Raw genomic sequence first — 21,579 nt, forward strand, 5'->3', positions numbered from 1 at the left:
TAGAAGTTGCACTATTCTGTTTTGATCTGTCTTTTGTTTTCTTTAGCTAAACAGGGTCATTTAACTCCATGGTTGGTCCTTTGCATGTTTTCTATCACCTCAGTGCACCGTTGATACTCTAGAGCAGTGCTGTCCAATTTCTGTGGTGCCGAGGGCAGGAACTTTAATGGTCTACATAGTGGAAGGCCAACAATGGAAACCAGTGTTAACCACTCCCTGTTTTTAAACCACACACTCTTTAAACTACACCCATGTTACCACAAGAACTTTTAAGACCATGTCCACATTAATGGTAGTAACACACCAAAAAAACAAATGGTTGGTGCTCACTGCAGGGATTTCACTCATCACTCAGCATGTGAAAATTTTAAGTCATAATAAAACATACCCTTAAATCCATAACATAGCACCCCTCCCCCAGCACATGATTAAACACATTGGGGCCCCTAACAACAATTCAAAATGCTAACAAACCCTACCAAGCTCACATCCCAAAGGTTGCAAAAGGCAAACAGAGTAGGGCACACACAGGGAGCATAGGGCAGAGTATGGCACACAGGTACAGTAGCATAGGGTCGCAGAGTATGGCACACAGGTAGGACAGGTTAGGCAGAGTATGGCATGCACAGGGTGCATAGGGCATGTATGGCACTAATGATGGACGAATCTGTCCCAAAAAAATTTGCGTAAAAGTGAAAATTCACAAAAATTCATTGAAGTCAATGGGCATCAAAATAATTTTTGTCCGAGCGACAATTTTTATATGCACATATTTTGTCCAAATGCATTAAAGTCAAAGGGAGTCTGAATAATTTTGACGCGCAACAATTTTTATGCGAATCCATGTCTAGTGAATTTATTCACCCATCACTATATGGCACCCAAAGGGTGCACGGAGCAGACAGAGTATGGCACACACAAGGAGCATAGGGCAGGCAGAGTATGATACACAGGGAGCATAAGGAAGGCCGAATACAGTAGGACAAAAAGAAACCTATCAGTACTCTAAGATGAACAGTTAATGCTGTGCTATGTACAGTGACACAATGATGGTGTCCCTCCAGCAGTTTGTAAGGGTTGTGCACAGGTGAACAAAGTGGGCACTTTCAGTCTGGGTCTGTGGTTTGAACAATAGAGGTGTTACAGGTGTGAACAATGCAGGAATTAACAGTAGGATTGCCACCTTTTCAGATGGGGAAAAACGGGCAGGGGACGGGGTGGATTACATCACGGATGGATGACGTCAGTGGTGTATCGGTAGCATTGGAGGCAGCCTGATGGCTAATCACCATGTCATTCATTTCAATGTCCTGTTTGGATTTCCTAATTTGGACAGGTGGCAACCCTAATTTACAGTCTGAATTGAAGATTAAACAATGTAGGGGCCAGTTAATCTCTGTAGTGATACCTTTTAAATCATACACAAGGTAAGCAGGCACAACAGTCAGACTTTCATGTAGGGGGACCACACAATGGGGGGCGGTCGCGGGCCAGATGCCAGTTGGACAGCACTGTCCTAGAGGTACTTATATTATTGTGATGACAACTTAAACAACACAAATATATGCTCAAACCATGCAATACATGTATGTACAGACTGTCTTAACCATTAAATCAATTACATATTAAGCCTCTTTTATGGACTCTATGTCTATCAATGTGTATTTGTGCCTTGTTAAAATAATGTGACAATTAATTACTGACCGGTTTTATAAAAGTAATTACTATTCCATTATTGAAACAGACTGTATATTTCCTATTATGGAGAAGTTCTTATATTGCTAAGTTGGTATGTAATATCTTCTTTTAAATTACATGAAATGTACACTATCAACTGTCTTATTATGAGAAAGTTAATATAAAATCACAGGTTCTTACATGGATCAAACACAGTGTGAGTCTAATGCCCATTTCCCCCCAAAAAACAATTTAATTAGAGACCGCTGTTGGGAGAGAACAGTTGGCCTGCTGTTCTTAGTAAAAGAGTCTAAACTTCAAACAAAAGGTAATTTATAAGTAATATGAAATCTCCCTTCATTGCTATTTTTCAGCTTAGTCTGACATTGATGGACTCATTCTTGTATTTACTAACTATTCATAGGAAGCTGAATCACATGCAACATGGGAACAAGTTCTTCTAATATTCTTAATGAAAGAAAGTGGGAGGGAAATTCCTTTATACTTGATTTTGTTAGTCTTAAAATTGCTGCCTGATAAGCTTCCTTTTTGTGTTGGTGTGATTGCTGTATGTAGGCGTTTAAACAGGAATCAGTGTAGCAGCTAGGAATATGTGCAGGCTCTGTGGCAAGAAATATGGCATACTATAAAACATATACCATCATATTACTACATTACAATGTTTATTGTATGTTTCATTCTTATTACTAGATATGGAATCTTTGATGTTGTGCCTTCTCCTTGAAAGCTATACCTACTCTACTGAGAAAATGTTGAATGGTTTGGACAAAAGCTAAATAACGTACAATTATTGCAGGAAAACCTGGTATCCTGAAGTAAATTCACTTTTAGGAAGAATCCATGACAAGAGATGACTACTTTCGCTTACTATATTACTCAATAAAATATCTTATCTTCGGTTTGGCTGACACCGAAGCAGTGTTGATGTTCTACGGTGCAGTATTGCTTGCACAAACAAGATATGGAAGCATCATTGGGGGAAGCCTTACCTATTAACATCATCTATGTGAAACAGCTTCTAAAAAAGCCACAAGCATTTTGGTAACAAGTGCAGTGGACTGATGAAGGAAATGTTACAGTCTCTGGCCACAATCACCAAATGTTTGTTTGGAAGAAAAAAACACATTGTCATCTGCTAAATATGGAGGTGGTTCCATTATGCTTGGGGGTTATTGGCAGCCAGTAGCACAGTGAACATTGTACATGTAGAGCAGGGGTCCCCAACCTTTTTTACTCGTGAGCCACATTTAAATGTAAAAAAGAGTTGGGGAGCAACACAAGCATGAAAAAGTCCATGGGGATGTCAAATAAGGGCTGGTATTGGCTGTTTGGTAGCCTCTATATGGACTGGTAGCCCTCAGGAGTCTCTGTTTGGCAGTACACCTGGTTTTTATGCAACCAAAACTTGCCTCCAAGCCAGTAATTTAAAAATAAGCACCTGCTTTGAGGCCACTGAGAGCAACAGCCAAAGGGTTGGAGAGCAACATGTTGCTCGCGAGCTACTGGTTGGGGACCACTGATGTAGAGGAATCATGGATTCCACTAAATATCAAAAAATCTGGATGCCAGTGTGAAAAATTTAGCCAAAAACTGAAGCTGAAAATTTTATGGCTTCTACAATAAGGCATCGACCCTAAACATACCTGAAAACCACCATGAGCTACTTGACGAAAAGCAAGCCCTCACAGTCTCCCAACTCATTGAAAAATCTGTGGTTAGATCTTAAACATGAAAGATGGTCCAAGAAAGGGGTGTTACTAAATACTGACTTACACCTTTTGCACATGTCACAATTACTATTTTCTTTGTTCACGTTTCAAAGTTTGTAAAATAAAATGTAACTGTGCATTTACGCACTGCGTATCTTGACAGCGCTATATAAATAAATGATGATGATTAACACATCTTAGCACATGTATCTTAGCCACTCCAATGTATAATATAACAAATAAAAAAACAAACAAATACATAAAGTATTGTAGAAGTAACACCTATATTGGCTAACAATAAAAAAAAAATACATAGCAAGCTTTCGGAGCACCAAGGCCCCTTCCTCAGGCAAAATACAAATGAAAGCTAGAAAGGCACAGCAAATATTCTGTTAGATCAGTGAAAGGTATTCATGGACAATAAATTAAGAAGTTACAGATAGATAGAGATCAAATGTAGAGATAATACAATGAATTAGGGTGGGTTGTAAATAGTCCAGGTCTCTGGATTCAGTCAGGTCACATAGTGTAACATGAAACCTGACCCTAAATTAAGGCCCTGTCTTAATGTGTTAAATAACTCCATACATTTGAGTTCATAAATCTTCCTTTCCCGTTCAGTTTTAAAGTTCCCTTTTAGAATTAAGACCTGCATGTCCTGAAGACTGTGATTTTGACTGCAGAAATGTTGCCCCACTGGTGTATCACATGATTTGGTGTTGATTTTATGTCTGTGATGGTTCATCCTTGTGTGCAATTTTTGTCCTGTTTCACCAATGTATATGCCTCCTGTATAGCATCTAGTACATGTAATCATGTATACCACATTGGATGAAGCACACGAATAGTAGTCCAGAATGGTGTAGACTTTTTGTGTATTTGGAAAAGCAACTTGATCTTTGCACAGGATATTTACAGGTTTCACATCTGTTGCAGGGAAATGTACCAGCTATAGTTGTTTTAGGAAGAGCACTTCTGACAATCATTTTCCTCAGATTAGGTGGTTGTCTATAAAACTAGAGAGGTAATTCCGGGAATATTTGTTTTAGTCGGGTATCTGTATGAAGCATGGGTTGCAGGTCTCTGGCTATTTTTCTAATAATGTTCAGTTATGGGTTGTAGGAAACTACAATAGGTACCCTGTTGTTTTCTGTCTTTTCTTTGTAGTCCAAGAGTGTGTCTCTGGGTATTTGAGTTGCTCTGTGGATTTGATCATCAATAACCTGTGGATGGTATCCCTGATTAACAAAAGTTTTCCGTAAGGAATGGAGATGTTTATTTCTGTCATCAAGGTTTGAGCAAATCCACTTGTATCTCAGAGCCTGCCTAAAAATGTATAATAAAATGCTCAATCCTCCACCAGTATCATCACTTTTGGATCATGGTTCCAAATAGTTTAGAGGTTATACAAATTTAGTGTTTAGTGCTCATTTAATCAACACAATATTAATTCATTTGGTTTTAGAAGTTCTACATCTATGGGGACCAAATTCTACTGAGGAGTAGACTTCTTTGCTCACTGGCTGACACAAGTGTTAGCTGGGACACATGCAGTGTGGATACCAAGGGCATTGCCTTGAGCTGGCTATACAGTACATGCTTCAGGTTGGCTTGGCATTTTGGTCTATTTCAACCATACTGCCCAACTGTTTAAGCATGTAGGTCACATAAGGGTATACATTTTACAGATGCAATTCATCAGAATACAGTCAACCTGTTCATACTAAAAATGTCTGTTGATACACCATCCCAGCAAGCCATATTAGCATGTAGGAAGAGTCACAGTCACAGTATCAGACCATTGATGGAATAATAGTATATAGCCATCCCTGTATATATCTACACAACAATATCTATCCATTCAACATGTGGACTGATCGGACTGATCTAAATGCCACACCTTCAGAGGTGTAAGGGCTCATTCACTTACCCTGAAGTGGTAAACAAAATGCAATTTCAGATACAATTTTACCCACAATTTACGATTCTTTCCCAGAATGCAGGGGTTATTTCAGGTACATTGTAGGAGCTGAATTGGATGCAATTGTGCTGCATTTTACTCTTGTGTGTTTCATCTGGTGCAGCTGCGTTCAGTCCCTCAAAATGGATGCAACTGCACACACTTTACTATAAATAGGACATAGTTGCACTGAATATTTTCACAGTCTGCCTGGCGTCAGTTCTGGTGTTTATTTGCATTGATTCTAGCTGATAGTGAGCTACCTCTATTGAGGGAACCCTGTAGTTACCGTCAGAGTTGATGGTAGCTCCAGAGTTCACATAGCAATAGCGTCAAACAGCGCAGCATTTCTCAATTCAGAACAGAGGGCAAGAAGGGCCCATGCTAAACGCAGCTATACAGAAGTGCACAAAGCGCATTTGGACACAAGTACTTTTAATTAAAGTGGTTATAGACACAGAAAAGCACAAGCTGCCCATTGCGTCTGAGCCCTATAGTTCCCTTATCATGAGTAAGAATTAAAAATTAATCATCTTCCTGTTGCTATGAAATCAATTGTTTCAGGCAAAGAACTGTAGCAATGTGGCACCTCTTTAATTTCCAACTGTTCATTTACTGTACCTTATATACAATTGACTGACTGATTATTAATTTATGTGCAAAAGCATTTTTAATAAAGGAATAATGTTGTTCTTTAATATGAGATATATATATATATGTATATATATATATATATATATATATATATATATATATATATATATATATATATATATACTGTTTAAAGCTTGAGAAAGTTCAACATCAGCTAATTTGTTTTCTACTTATATTACAGTCTGTTGAACTGAGCTAAGATAAAGAAGAAAACTTTATTTGTGTGTTAAGCTCTGCTGATGGACTACATTAATAGTAAGGCATGTCCTGGTTTGTGGAATTTCCTTATTTGAAATGTGTCTCTAAATTTGTAAACAAAAAAGAATGTAAGCCCACCAAACTATATGAGAATTTTTTTTTACCTTATGGTTGCATTCATCACAAATTCAAGTTTTCTACACGTTTTCTACATGACTCATACATTGTATAAAATGTTAAGTTGTGAATCACACATTTATTATTGCTGCACCTTATCCCTGTACATGTTATAACTCCTTATATATTATATATCCAGTACAGCTCCCTCTCCCGAGCCGATTTTGACAAATGATATGACAGATAAACCTCATATTCTACATGATTTGCAACAACCCCTAAGCTGAGCTTCCCAATTGCCACTCAGCGCATTCTGACCATGTGAGTGTCACTGACACTTCTAACAAAACCCAAGGTTGGAAAATCCTGTGACAACTTTGTAGGCCTGGATCATTACTACCATAGAGGCCCTGAACCTTTAGACTCAATCAATAAGTTCAGTATATACGGCATTTCTAGCCATATTTAAGATTTAGTTGTCCTTTAAAGAAATGCTGCAGTGTGGGTAAATATACCTTTAATGGATTCCATTATCTGGAAATCCATTATCCATAAAGTTCCAAATTATGGAAAGGCCATCTCCCATAGACGTTATCCAAATATTTAAAATTTAAAAAAATGATTTCCTTTTTCTCTGTAATAAAAAAACAGTACCTTGTACTTAATCCAAACTAAGAAATAATTCATCCTTATTGAGGCAAACACAGCCTATTGGGTTTATTTAATGTTTAAATGATGTTCTAGTAGAATGAAGATCCAAATTACTGAAAAATCTTTTATCCAGAAGAACCCAGGTCCTGAGCATTCTGGATAACAGGTCCCATACCTGTACCGATATTCTTGCACTTTGTCCTCTCTTGATTAAATAAATTATGTTTTAGAATATCTTTAGAAAGTGGACTATAGGTAAGACCCTAAGATCCTGTTAATAGAGGTTGAGTGGTATAAAATCATGTGACCATCAGCGATTTTAAATGTAGAATTAGACCCGGATTGGGATTCAAAATATGCGCAGGCATTTCAAGTACACAGAGGCCCAAAAAGTCCCCCACAGGCCCAATAAATAGTGACTGACTATGAAATCAGTGTGCTCATATTTCAGTTCACCATGTACTTCCCTGCTTCTTTTGAAGACATAGGAGCATATTTATTATGCTGTGTGAAACACGATTTGCCCCGAAAATGGTGTAAAAATCTGTGTAAAATAAATAGCAAATTTATCAAGGTGTGTGTAACACTAGATTTGACACTGCTTCCGACAGAAGTCAAAAATGTAAAGAAGCGAATCCCACCATTTTTAAAACTGCATAATAAATATGAAGAAAGAAAAGAGACAGAGAGAGCACACTAGGATGCCTTTTAAGTGTCTCAACAAATCTGTTCGTTAGAATGCGTATGTTTTTTATTGCATGGTATATTTCAAATACTTAACACATGAAGTACAATATTGCAAAAGACTTACCTGTGCTCTTTCTTCCATTCATTTTTAAGGGTGTGCTTTCAAAACCACAGGAATTTAAAATCATCCTTCCGGGAAGGAATAGTTTTTAACATTAAAAGACATTAATCTTCACTTTCCCAAGCTCCGAGTTTCGATTAGTTATTCTTGGTAGGTTTCTATTATCATGACAACCACTGAACCTTATCCATACAAACTATGATCAGTGAAATTCCATGCATTCTTAGGAAAACTGCAAAGGGAAACTAACAAAAAGCTATGTGCAATTTAGCTTTGCTGCTATACTGGCATACCAATACTACACCAAAGCAGAAAGTTTCCTCAAATAATTCTGGTCTGTAATTCTGTAATTCTATAGATTAACATTATTAGTTTTTTTTTCTTGCTAAATCTACATAGTAAGATATAGCACATGCAAATAACCTGATGATTTTCATTTTAAAGGGACAAACAAATTCAGTATAATTAAAATATTGACCTAAAGGTTGAAGTACAGGGTAGGTCCAAAATATATTGTCTAGGGTTCCTTGATGGCTGCAGAATCTCCAGCAGGTCCAAGTTAATTTCATAATTTTATAAATATGTTCTTTTTGTTTGGGGCATGTCACCATTTTTTTGGCACATTACCAATTTTAATTGTCATTTTTTATTACTTATCTTTCTGGTCAGGCCCTCTACTATTCTTGTTCCATTTAACCCACTGCCTGGTTGCTAGGGTAATTTGGACCCTAGCAACAAATTAAATCTGCTGAAACCCCAATATGGAGGGGTCCTTAACAAAAAGATACATTATTAAAAAAACACAAATAATAAAAAATGAAGACAGACTGCATAGTTTTTCAGAATATCACTCTCTACATCATACTAAATGTTAATTTTAAGGCAAAAAAAAACCCTTCAATACTCTTTATCAAAAATCTACAGTAAATTGTGTTGCTTCTGAAAATCCCACTGCTCCTCCCTCCCTGCAAAAATCACACTGTTCCTCCCTACAACCCAGTTCATCAAAACATTTTCAGCTACTTTTTTGTAGCTAAATTAAATTATCCATTGTAGGGACAAAGCAACATTTTCCCTAATATTGTGTACGGGTACTATAACATTAGTCTAGCATTTGCAGGGAAATATTAGGATATAGTAGCTTTTCATTGTAGGGTCTTGTGCATTTAATTAAATATTTATTTGTAATTGGTACAAAATATTCATCTAATTTCTGCGTTGGGTATACAGACACATGGCTAGTTGTGCATTCAACGCATACAACATTGCTAACAAGAAATTGTGTGTTGTGAGTTCAAGTGAACAACTAAAAAGGGTGCCCCACAGGTGCGTATACATGTGACAGCCTGTAGAAATGCTGGCACTGCACTATACAGGTTACTCTTTGTTCATGACTCCAGATTTCATATTTAGAACCTGGTAACCTTAACATGCACAGCTTGATTTATAGAAGCATAGAGAACTGCCAACGTACATGCACAGTATAGTTTTAGTTATACACAACATTAACAAGACAGACATGGGTCAAACCCCAACCCTCCTGCTTCATTTTAGAAAGTGGATTATCCCACCATGCTGGTTGGCTAAAATCACTTCCTCCTAACTGCTTTTAGCTGACCATACTTCCCCAACTGACTATACACGAAACAAAATGGATAACAACTTTCCAGGTATATGTATCTTTTTTAGATCTGAACTGCACTTGGCAGTCACTGTATTACATTTGAATAATGTTAGATTCCTTTTGATCCTATTGATCTACTACTGGTCTGTTGCTGTTTATAAAGGCACAACTAATGAGACTTAATTTACCGCTATAAATGTAACATCCTTTGGCCTTTGTTATTATTAGTTGTCTTTCTGCATATGTAAATATATATACAGGATAGCTAGCAATATAGATAGATAGCAATATTTTACTTTCAGTGTAAGGAAATGTAAGGAAAGGTTATAGTTAGGTTAATAATGTTATGGGAAGCCATAGTGACTTAGCAGCAGTTAGTAATTACTGGTCACTGGTTCGTTGGTTGAGCTGCAGTAAAAAATATACAGCAGAGACTGTTGTATGTACAGTAGTCCTTATAGCCAGGATGTAAATACAATTGCTAGTCAACTGGGTTGTTTACCTTTGGAATAACTTTTTGTATGATGTAGAGAGTGATATTCTGAGACAATTTGCAGTGGTTTTCATTTTTTATTTTTCGTAGTTTTTATGTTATTTAGCCTTTAGTGTTATTTAGCAGTTAGTAATTACTGGTCACTGGTTCGTTGGTTGAGCTGCAGTAAAATATACAGCAGAGCTGGTGTATGTACAGTAGTTCTTATAGCCAGGATATAAATGCAATTGCTAGTCAACTGGGTTGTTTACCTTTGGAATAACTTTTTGTACGATGTGGAGAGTGATATTCTGAGACAATTTGCAGTGGTTTTCATTTTTAATTTTTTTTTCATTAGCTCTCCACTCCTCAGTTTCAGCAATCTGGTTGCTAGGGTCCAAATTACCCTAGTAACCATACATTTATTTGAATGAGAGAGTGGAAAATAACTAGCAGAGGGCCTGAATAGAAAGATGAGTAATAAAAAGTAGCAATAATTATACATATATACATATATATTATACAAATATAGGTCATACTACTACAACATACTAAAACTTAACATAAAGATGAAGCTAGACAGATGCAGAATTGCCATGTTTAATATTTTCATTGTAAGTATGTACTCCCAATGTGCTCTATGCAGTCACTATTCAGCTTTACTGTTAAGGATGTTTCTTGTGTGGGCCACATGTACTGTATGTATGAATGTCCATGTGTGTCCATATCCTAATGATATCCTAAAATTAATTAATCACCTTTAGTGGGTTAAGGGAATCTTTTATGTCACACAGTTACTGGGAAATGACAGGTTTTCACTGCTTATAGGACTTACATTTAAAATGTTTAGGCACAGAAAGGCTGGAATCTTAATAGGTTGTTGTTTTACAGTTTTTTATAACTTATATAGATATATATATATATATATATATATATATATATATATATATATATATATATATATATATATATGTGTGTGTGTAAAAAGATATAGTTAAGAGCACTGAGTGCTATATCTTTTTGCTATTTCTTGAAGCAGCACCAGGGACTTGATTGATCATTGGTGAGTGCCGGTTCAACAAACTGACTATATATATATGTATGTATAATATTAAACAGTTTGTCATTTTCACGCATATGCAAGTAAAGGTTCTCATAGCTAGTTACCTGCAAAGCCCCCATTCTTTACAATGTAAATGTAATAAAAGTCACTGAGGAATTCAATAGCCATACAAAGACGCAAGACAGCAAACTGAACTATATACACAGTTTATATATTTATCTGAAACTAAACAGAGGTAATTACAAGTACTTTAAGGCAAACACTGAGATATGACCAGATTATTGATGGATATTATAAATTTCAGCAACTGTGCAGAACTGATTTAGTCATCATAAAAAAGCCAAATCATAATAGTTAAAGGGAGGCATAGTGAGATCAATATTATAAATAGTGATGGGCAAATTTGCGTAGTTTCGCTTCGCCGAAAAATTCGTGCGAAATTTGCGAAACGGCGAAAAATTTGCGAAATGGCGCCGGCGTCTCGTTTTTGACGCTGGCGCCTGTTTTTTGACGCCAGCACTCGTTTTTGACGCCGGCGCCCGAATTTTTGGCGCTAATTTTCGCGGGCGTTTCGCGAATTTATTCGCGGGCGTTTCGCGAATTTAATCGCTGGTTGCGAATCACGCAAATTCACTGCAAATAAATTCGCCCATCACTAATTATAAACCATAGGTTGCTTGAGGGGAACCAAGCTTTAAATCCCTGGAGGCCAACATAGATAAGATGTAATGCACCAGCCTCTGCCCAAACTCTCATTGAAACCCCTGACTCAATAAGAAACCAACTTCAGTGTTGTGAAATGAAACCTCAGGATTGTCTACAGCCAGCGGGCACACTCTACCCAGTGTAATGTGAGGGTTTAGCATGGATGTCACCAATCTAAAAGTTCACCCTGATTGAAGCTGTTGCCTTTTCAGATGCAAAGGCAACAGTGCCATAAACATTCATTCTGGGGAGATTATTCAGCAGTGTGGGGTGTTGAAGATGCAGCTAATTCCATAAAGCAGAACTTTTCATATAATTAATGTAACAATCCCCTCTCTCTCTTTAAAGGAGAAGGAAAGCTACAGAGGCAGTTTATTGCCAATAGATTAGCTGCAATAGTGCAAGCTTGAATGCTACATTTAGGGGCAGATTTATCAAGGGTCGAATTTCAAATTTGAATAACTTCGAAATTTGAATTCAAAAAGACCAACCAAAATGAAATTGGTTTTTTTTGGCCAAATAAGTCTGTTTTCGATCGAATAGGTCCGTTTTCAAATTGTACCAATCGAGGTAATAGCGTAATCGATCGAATTTGATTCAAAGTCCACCAATTGAATCCAAATTGGTTCTAGGAGGTCCCCTATAGGCCATCTAAAACAGCAATTTGGCAGTTTTTTGATGGCGAATGGTCGAAGACAAATTTTTAAAGAGACAGTACATGATAAATTTCAAAATTCGAATTTTCAAGTACACAAAAATTAGCTCGAAATTCGAATTTTCACTTCGACCTTTGATAAATCTGCCCCTTATTCTGTAGAATAAGTAAAAAGCTCTAGAAGCTCTCGGTTTGTTTAGGATAGCAGCTGCAGTATTAGGTTGGTGTGACATCACTACCTGCCTGAGTCTCTCCCAGCTCACTTATAGCGCTGGGCTCAGATTACAGCAAAGAAGGGGGGGGGAAGAGGAGCAAACTGAGCATGCTCACGCCCGGGGCAAGGAGGTTTAAGCTGAAGGCAGGAAGTCTGATACAGAAACCCATGTGTACACAATAGAAGCAAAGAAATTCAGTGGTTCTTTTGACAGGGGACTCAAAGCAGCACTACTTTGAGGGTTTACTGGTATATTTAGTTGCACCTTTCTGATAATGCTTACTTAGTTTTAACCTTTACTTTTCCTTTAATCCCTTACCCCACAATAAATGAATTTCATTCAATTACCTGTACCTACTGTTCTAGCATTAGTTTTCCTTGCTCATTAATACTGGTAGAGGGTCAAGTGCCCCTGTAATAATTATTAAAAACAAAAAGACAAAGCCATTAAATTAAATGAAACAATTTGCTAAACTGCTGCACTGTTATGTAACCGTGCATAGCAGGCAAAAGTATTTGTAAGAATAATGCGAGCAGTGACCTCTAGTGGTAGCTATAGACACAGACAAAAAGAAGAGAATCTGGGTCTAGGCTAAATACTACATCAAAGAACTGGTTAAAACGTATCTTATCTGTATAGGAATTACTACAAATAATTTAAGGATGGATACATCCTGGGTTCAAAATATGGACTGGCTCATTATTTTTACTGGTTTACAAACAAAAGAGGTGATGCTGTGGTTGCTGCACTGTCCTCACTATAAATGTGTATGAAACCACTCCCCTGACTGCATATACTGACCAAAATCCTACACTTCAGTGACAGTTCCCAAAAGGGGTCCTCATCCCTCCCCTTGGTCCTCAATTTCTTTCTCCCCAAGTCTGCACAGCTCTGTTCACCATCATTCCACTTTCTACCTGCCAACCCTTAGTTCTACCCCTGGTAGTACCTTATACTTGATCTGAAAGTCCACTACCCCCACTGCTAAGCCATCCACACTGCTTGCAAATAACATGACTGATAAAGGGGGTCACCCCGAAACGTTGCACGTCTGCACAAGAAATAAAAGCAAGGGGGAACCCTGCATTTCACTTGCCTTGAGTGCCAGAGTTTTTTTCGTTCGTTTAAATAACATGACTGAACATTGCTTAGTGCTTGCATTGGGCATTCAAAAATTATTGGGGGTTTTTAAACTTATTTTTAGCATAGTTATACTATGGTAATCAAAATCATGTAAAGATCTTTTATCTGGAAAGCTCCAGGTCCCAAGAATTCCAGGTAATGGATACCATACCTGTACTACAGATAAGAGCTTTAAAAATACTGTGAAATATATACACTGGCCTGGCACATTTAGGCCTTTGCTTCTCTTTCCCATGCACCCTTACACAGGTCCAAAATATGCAAAAGCAAGACCAGCGCCTGTGGCAACAGAAGTTTAGAAACCAATATGGTGCAGTATTTCTGTTAAAAGGGATGACACCCAGTGTTTGGTTACAATTAAAAGGTGCCTATTACTTTTACTCTCTCCCTTTTGCAGTACTACACACACTGCTCTAGTATCCTTTTGTGGTAAAATTTATTGATATCATATCACATATACCTTAGTGGACCTCCACCAAATAGCAGCAATTCCTACTCATAGACCAAGGGTATGAAACTGCACGTAGTTTTAATCCCTGTTTTGGTTTGGCTCAGGCTCCGCACCAGTCTCCTACTCGCAAGTATGGGAAGAGATGGAAACCGAAAATAGTATAGTCCCGTTTTATTAAAACAAATTTTTTTAAAAACAATTGCACTCACGTTTCTGAAATCAAATAATCACATATAGTCCACATAGGGCGCTCCTCCAGGGGTGGTTTTGCCGGCTCTCTTGGTATCCACTCCGTGGTATTGTCCGCAGACCCTCTGTCATGTGTCCTTGTTGCCTAACGCGTTTCACCAGTGTTCCTGGCTTCCTCAGAGGCTAAAAAGTGCTTTCTTTAAAAAGCTTCCATGTCCCTTTTTAAAACGAAATCTTTTCCGATCGCGATGTACGTCACTTCCGGTTCCGGTTTTTGTGTTCCCTTACACAGGGCCTCTCAATACCATAAAATCTGATGTATTATCCTATATAATAAAGTTCAAGTGTCTCTGCGTCCAGTCCCTGTGTCCGTGGGATTGCGCTACTGCGCATGTGCCCCACGGACCTCTATTTAACCGGCTTAATGTCTAGTAATAGATAATGTACCCCCTGAAGTCTATCCACTATTAGAATTCCCAATTTTTTTAGACCTGTCTGAAGCCTTCATGTTGTAATCTAACTCCTTGGTACATTCAAATACCCTTTACTTCACATAAACCCATACTTAAATATGTGTATGCATGAGTGGTGGAAAGTTATTATGCTTTTATGTATTGGTGGTTCACCTTCAAGTTAACTTTTATTATGTTATAGAACGACCAACTTTTCCATTGGTCTTCATTATTTATTTTTGATAGTTCTTCTTCTTCTGATTCTTTCCAGCAGTCACAGACCCCATCTAAAAACAAAAGACCTGTAAGATTACACATACACATATATTGCTATTGCTACTCTTTATTACTCATCTGTCTATTCAGGACTCTCCTATTCATATTCCAGCCCCTTATTCAAATCAGTGCATGGTTGAAAACTGCAGAGCTGCAGACTAAAAAGCTAAATAACTCAAAAACCACAAATAATGAAAAATGAAAACCAATTGCAAATTGTTTTAGAATATCCCTCTCTACATCATATTAAAAGTTAGTTTAAAGGTGAACAACCCCTTTAAGGTTTATGTAATGTATTTTTCAATATACATTTTCATTTTGATGCCTCTGCTTATTCTGCACATTTATCACATATGGGTATTTTTCAGGTATTTTACAGTGTAGTCATGCTTTTTTTCAGAGGAATGCACCATATTTCATAAAAAACCTGGAACCTAGGCAATTAAAAGTAAGGCAGGGTGTTTGAGTTGGCTTCAATAAATACAGTAGCATCCTGCTTTCAGCAAATTATTTTGCGTAAAGGGATAGTTGACCTTTACATTAACTGTTGGTATGATACAGAATGATATTCTAAGATAATTCACAATTGATCTTCATTGTTGGGAGGAGCAGGGTCAGCCTGAAGGTCAATTGGGCTAAAATTTGGGGTGACTGTATTTGCCATAGTAAGAATGGAGTAAGAACCACTTAGAGACTGCTACCACTTACTGATCACTAACTGATTAATACAGCCTTCTGAGCTTTTTTATTTATTTATTTATTTTACATATGACCCAGTTATGTATGTGAGGCGGTCTTCTTTTTGTTTATCTGTTGATGGATGTATTACATTTGTCAGAAACATCCCAAGATTGTTGGTAAATACACAAAAGCACAATTCTAAAACTTGAATGTCTCTTTTTTTGGGTACTGGAAAATTGCGAATAAGGGAAACAAATCTGTACATAAAAAAATAACATCATGGGGTGATGCAATCACAAGCACTTTACAGAAAATGCTTTATAAAAGTCAATGTGCTTTTAGACTCAAGTAACTATGGAAACCAGCAGCTCTAATTCTATACAGTGGTATCCATAGTGGTTAAAAGTTGAAAACGCAATAATAAAAAAAAAGCACAAAAGCATATATACTCAGTAAGAGCACATCTCATGCATCTTAGATGTAACTTAGATGTAATTGCTTTAAACACAAAAACAAAATGACATTTGCTTGTTAAAAGGTAAAATCCCCTCACTGCTCCCAGCCTGGGTATAATGCTGTGATGGGACCTCTGAACAGTAGCAAAATGCACAGGTAGATTTAAATGTATTGTAAAATATCCCAGATATCACTTCGATTTCAAAAGCACAAGAAACGGGCCATTAATGCACTATGTAGCAATTATTTAGCATTGTAAAGGGATTCATGCAAAGTCTGTGTGTTATACGAAAATCACAAACTCTGAACAATTATTTTATGCAAAACAGCAAATCTGGCAAGGAATGTGGTTAAAATGTTGGTTAATAACCAAAATCCACCACGCACCTGTAATTCACTCTCACTGCATTGTTGATGCTGGTCCTCCTTAGACCGGGTAAGGTCCCTTAGCAACAGCAAAGAAGAGTAACCAGATCCACACACACACAATTTTTTGCAGTTGGGGAACTTCCCCTTTTATTATGCCACCAACAGAATCAACGTTTCGGGGGGGATTAACCCAGGATGAAGGGTGGAACCCCCCTCCCCCTGAAATGTTGATTCTGTTGGTGACATAATAAAAGGGGAAGTTCTCCAACTGCAGAAAAACATAAAATGTTGTTTAAAACATCAGGAATACGTTTGTTTTTTTCGAGCTGCAACTATTATTATTTAATTTTGAATAATTCTTCTATTCTCTACAAGTCTCTACATGTTTTTTTTCCCCTTTTGCAGAAATCGACGACAGTGACATAGAAGTTATAGATGCAGTGTACGTTGTGCTCATTTTCATGATGGTATTTTTATGGTGAGTTTTAAAATTGAAACGATTCTTACTGATGAAATAGGGGGAGGCCCATTTATCAAAGGTTGAATTTTAATGGTTTTAGAGGTTTTTCAAAACCACTATAAAACTCATCTAAGATTAAACAAAAAAGCTGGACGATGCTCTAAAAAATACAAAAACTTCTAATACCTGTAAAAAAACTTTTTCAATTACTAGAAAAACTTTAAAAGTCCGAATTGATTAATAATGGTCCAGTAGCATCAACAAAGCTCCCATTGAATTCTATAGGATCCCAACAACTTTTACCTGGCAAATTTTGATAAAAGAGTTTTTACATTCAGCAGGTTATTTACTAAAATCCAAATTTTTCTTATTTTATTAAAACAACTTCAACTAAACTCCCTTCCACAATTTTACCTTATTTATCAATAAATTAACTAGAAAAAATCTGGTTTGGGAAAAGAATTGAACAAATTGGACCTAATTTTTCCCAGAATTATAAAAAATAAGTATAAAATAGCAATGGAAATCTGCAAGTGATGCTGTGTGTTGGTTATGCAGCAACATACAAGGTATGTATGTATGTATATATATATATATATATATATATATATATATATATATATATATATATATATATATAATAGAAGAGATGCCAGCACTCACGTAAAAAACTATTCGGATGCCTGGGTGCACGATCAATAGATTCAGCATACGATACGAAAAAGAGGATCAGCACTCACAGGACTTAAAAAATAATAAGTTTATTGAAAAATATGGACTGACGTTTCGGCCCTCCCTAGAGCCTTTCTCAAAGTATCATACTAACAATACAATTGTCTTAAATACACTTACTGGCGGGAAAAGCAGCTAAAGTGACGTACATACCTCGTCACTAAATCAACCTATTCAACCAAACCCACATTAATAGTATTAGATAATCCATAAGTTTAAAACCATCCCCATATGACTATATTAAAAAACTTCATGTCATCTTATAACATATTGACAAATAGAGTTAAAACCAAAGCAACAAGTAACACTGTCTACTTTGTAGCAACCTTGTAACATTCCCATGTAATAGTATACCCTGCATAAACGACTCAATTGCTAGTGTTACGTTAATGCTAAAAGTTGAGAAGATGTTTAAAATTTGGCCCTCGGGATACATCTACTGATCTTGCATGTCAATATACTTCCTCCATGAATGACAATATACTGTATGTAAAAAATCGTTATTTACCAGCTAAAATAATAATTCCCTATTATATCCAATTTCCGATCGAAGTAATTTTAAGTGCCATTGTTCCCCAGCGATACTCATAAGGAGATCCCCCGTCTATTACCACTATGTGTTTATATTTTTATGTTGTTACAAAATTTATATATCGATAGTTAATGGTCTAGCCAACCACACATATGATGTCCATCATTACTCCTCCCGCCATGTCATACTAATAAATACTTAAATGTGTTAGACAAATCACTCCTTTGTATATATCACTAAACATTTTAAGTGTAGTATAACTGCTCTGCATACATAATAGCACATATTCAAATATATTAATAAATAAGTTACCAAAAAACAAGGTGTTGGTGTGAAAATCATCAAGAAAATCCCCTCTATTATTGTATGTCTATAGTGCATAAGAAAAAAACTTAGATTAAAACATATAAAAAAATATAAAAAATAAAGTTCATTAGAAACACCACTAATGTGTATGGAAATCTCCATATATAACAGTCAATCACTTGCCACCTGCCCAGTGAATGTGGCATCCATAAATAAATCCATAGAAGTTATTGTTAGTTCATCATATGTGGATCTATTGTTAAACTCGATCTCGCCGTAAGGGATCTCTCAGTGCCGTCTATTCCAATCTCCTCCATAAGCAAAAGAGGCCGGGCCCGCTAAATAGCGCTGTACACGATCATTCAATGAGTTCCCAGTCTATATCGCATATAGTCTGTTTTAGAGGCCCCCAGTGTTCCTATATTTAAATGGCACAGAGTCCCAACGTGTATGTCAGATATCAGCCCCCCTAGTAACATTTCACGATAGCTAGGTTTGGCGTCCTGCTGTGCATGATAATAGTATATTCACAGGGGCTCACAGGTCCGCGGGTATGCACTGCGTCTGCCATTGCGGATAACGCTCACAGCTCCTTCCATTGTTGGGACGCCTCCACCTCAGCAATGGCTGTGCAAAGGTTATATGAATTGCAAGGTCCCCTCCTTCCTCTGTGCACTGTGCCTTATCCCTGAGTACTTGGCAAAAACGTATTGGAAAACATTATCATTATCTGTTGATAATAACTCTGAGGCTTCTGTTTTATTGTTAGTTTTATTGTTCGTTTTATTTTATTTTTTTACTGTTTGCCTTTCTACTTAAGGCTTCTCTATTCATCTTCAGTTCATCTTCAGATTTCCAAGCTCCTCTATGATTGCTAGGATAATTTATCCTTTCCTTATCAACCATATAGATGTATAAATCCAAGCACACCTTTGTTAAAATGCATTTTTAAGGAAATTATCCTTTTTCTGAAAATAGTGTTATTCATTTCCGGTTGAAATCTGTGATAGCACCCTATTTAGCAAGCCCATACCCCTGAAACATTGATGCACGTAGTGTTCAGGCCTCAATAAATGAGGTAAGGACCTAGTTTCCCTGCCTAGTGTTTTGGAATGTTGTTTTAATTTTGGATATTTGCAGATAAAATGGTAACCATGCAGACTATGACATATTCTGAAAAGCTGCAGAAAACACTATGCACTAAGTATAATGGAAACACATATTATGGTAGCATGGTATGTTACATATTTGCACATTATTGGGTTATTGTAATAAAATGTGCAAGGTTTGTCAAGCCTATAGCAACCAATCTGCCAATTGCATTCAAGCACGTGAACAGCAAATGCTACATGCTACACGCCTGCTATAGGTAACTAGACCAAAAGCAAAATTTGCTTTTTCTGTGGCCATAAGGTATCACCAAGTATTTGTAACGTTCAACTCAGAAGTAGAAATTGGGCAATGAGTACTGTTATAAGAAATGTTATGAGGAAGAATGCATTAAACTAGCACTATTTTATATTGTAGACCAAAGGAACAACGGTGACTGGAACCAGGGACTAAAGGAAAATACTTTATACATGGACAGTGTAAAACAAGAGCAGGAACAAGCAAATGCTTTAAATAAAATTGCCAATGATGGAGACAAACTCCCAGAACCAAAATATGATGAGATGCACCCTGAAAACAATAAGAATCCATGCAATAAGTGGTGGAAGAAGAGATGCAAAGTACCTGGATTTCTGAATAAGAAGTTGAAGGATGTAAAAGAAATGGATGTAGACTAAGTAAGGGAGAGGAAAACATAGTACAAAAGAAAAAAAAGAAGAAAAATAGCATTAAAGATGTCAAAACCTGCAAACCAAATAACACATTAAAATTCATAAAAAACAAACAAAACCTGCCATTACATTTTTTTTCACTAATAATTTTTCTGTACTAGAGTTGTTTTTATCATTTACATAATTTTATGTCAGGCTCCTGATATCTATGGAACAACCCTCTTGGCATTGTTACAATGGACAATAGCTAACTGCAACAACTTTTACAGATTCTGTCCATAGACTTACTTTGTTTTGAAACAGACCTGAAGGGGTTATGGCAGGGCAATGCCAAAATGAGAGACCTACAATAGATGATGTGTTTATTTACAGCTAGGCTTCTGCCAAAATATTCTGTCTCTTACAAGCAAAAATATAACAGCTCATATATTGGGCAATAAGTGCAATATGTGCAAGTCTTGTGTCTTCTGGCAGTGATGCACCTTGCCCCTGATATTTTTTCTTCCCTACAGTTGAAAGATAGTTGCATCTGACTGCTATTGATGTGCTGGTGGGTACAAATTCCTCCTGTCTCCACGGACTATTCTGACGCGATCCGTCAAAAACGCAGGTGTCACGTTGGATGCCACCGGAAATAAGGTGTCAGATCGTTGATGCGACGCGATACCACTGTCATGCTGCATCTGCATCCGACAGTCATGTCGCGTCGCATTAACAATGCGACATGATCCGACAGTAGCATTACTTACCTTATTTCCGTTGCATCCGACGTGACGTCTGCGTTTTTGCGCATCGCGTCAGATTGCGCTAGAATCGTCCGTGGAGTCCTGCTCTAAGTGGTGATAAATAGGTGGATGTTGCTGTCTCCTTGAAACTTCCTGCTTGTATTCTTGCAAGAGCACCTGTTAATGAGTTTTGCTTTTGCAGCCCTGTGTTTACAAGTTTGCAAGGAAGTGTCTTGTACCTCTGTAGCTCAGTCTGTATTGTGCATTTGTGGGTGTAATATTGTGACCATTAGCATACAGAGTACTTATGCAACTGTAACAGTAAACCACACCTATTGCATTTCAATCCACAAAAAGAAAAGATTATATATGTGTTTGGTTTGTGTTAAATGAAGGAACCAACTGAACTTAAAGCACTTAAATTAGTTACCTTCAAGAAAAATAAAAAGACAAATGGAAATCATAAACATAACCAAGATGAACACAAACTATACCAT

General features: G+C 36.9%; 1 long non-coding RNA gene across 1 annotated transcript; it reads left to right on the forward strand.

The window, feature by feature from the left end:
- Nucleotides 1-9,358: 9,358 nt before the first annotated feature.
- LOC121400510 lies at nt 9,359-20,257 on the forward strand. Its single transcript, XR_005965781.1, has 3 exons — nt 9,359-9,465; nt 16,952-17,024; nt 20,104-20,257. It is a non-coding gene; the product is annotated as an uncharacterized LOC121400510 (long non-coding RNA).
- The last annotated feature ends 1,322 nt before the right edge of the window (nt 20,258-21,579 follow it).

Source organism: Xenopus laevis, chromosome 2S, assembly GCF_017654675.1.
Source record: "Xenopus laevis strain J_2021 chromosome 2S, Xenopus_laevis_v10.1, whole genome shotgun sequence".
NCBI lineage: Eukaryota > Metazoa > Chordata > Amphibia > Anura > Pipidae > Xenopus > Xenopus laevis.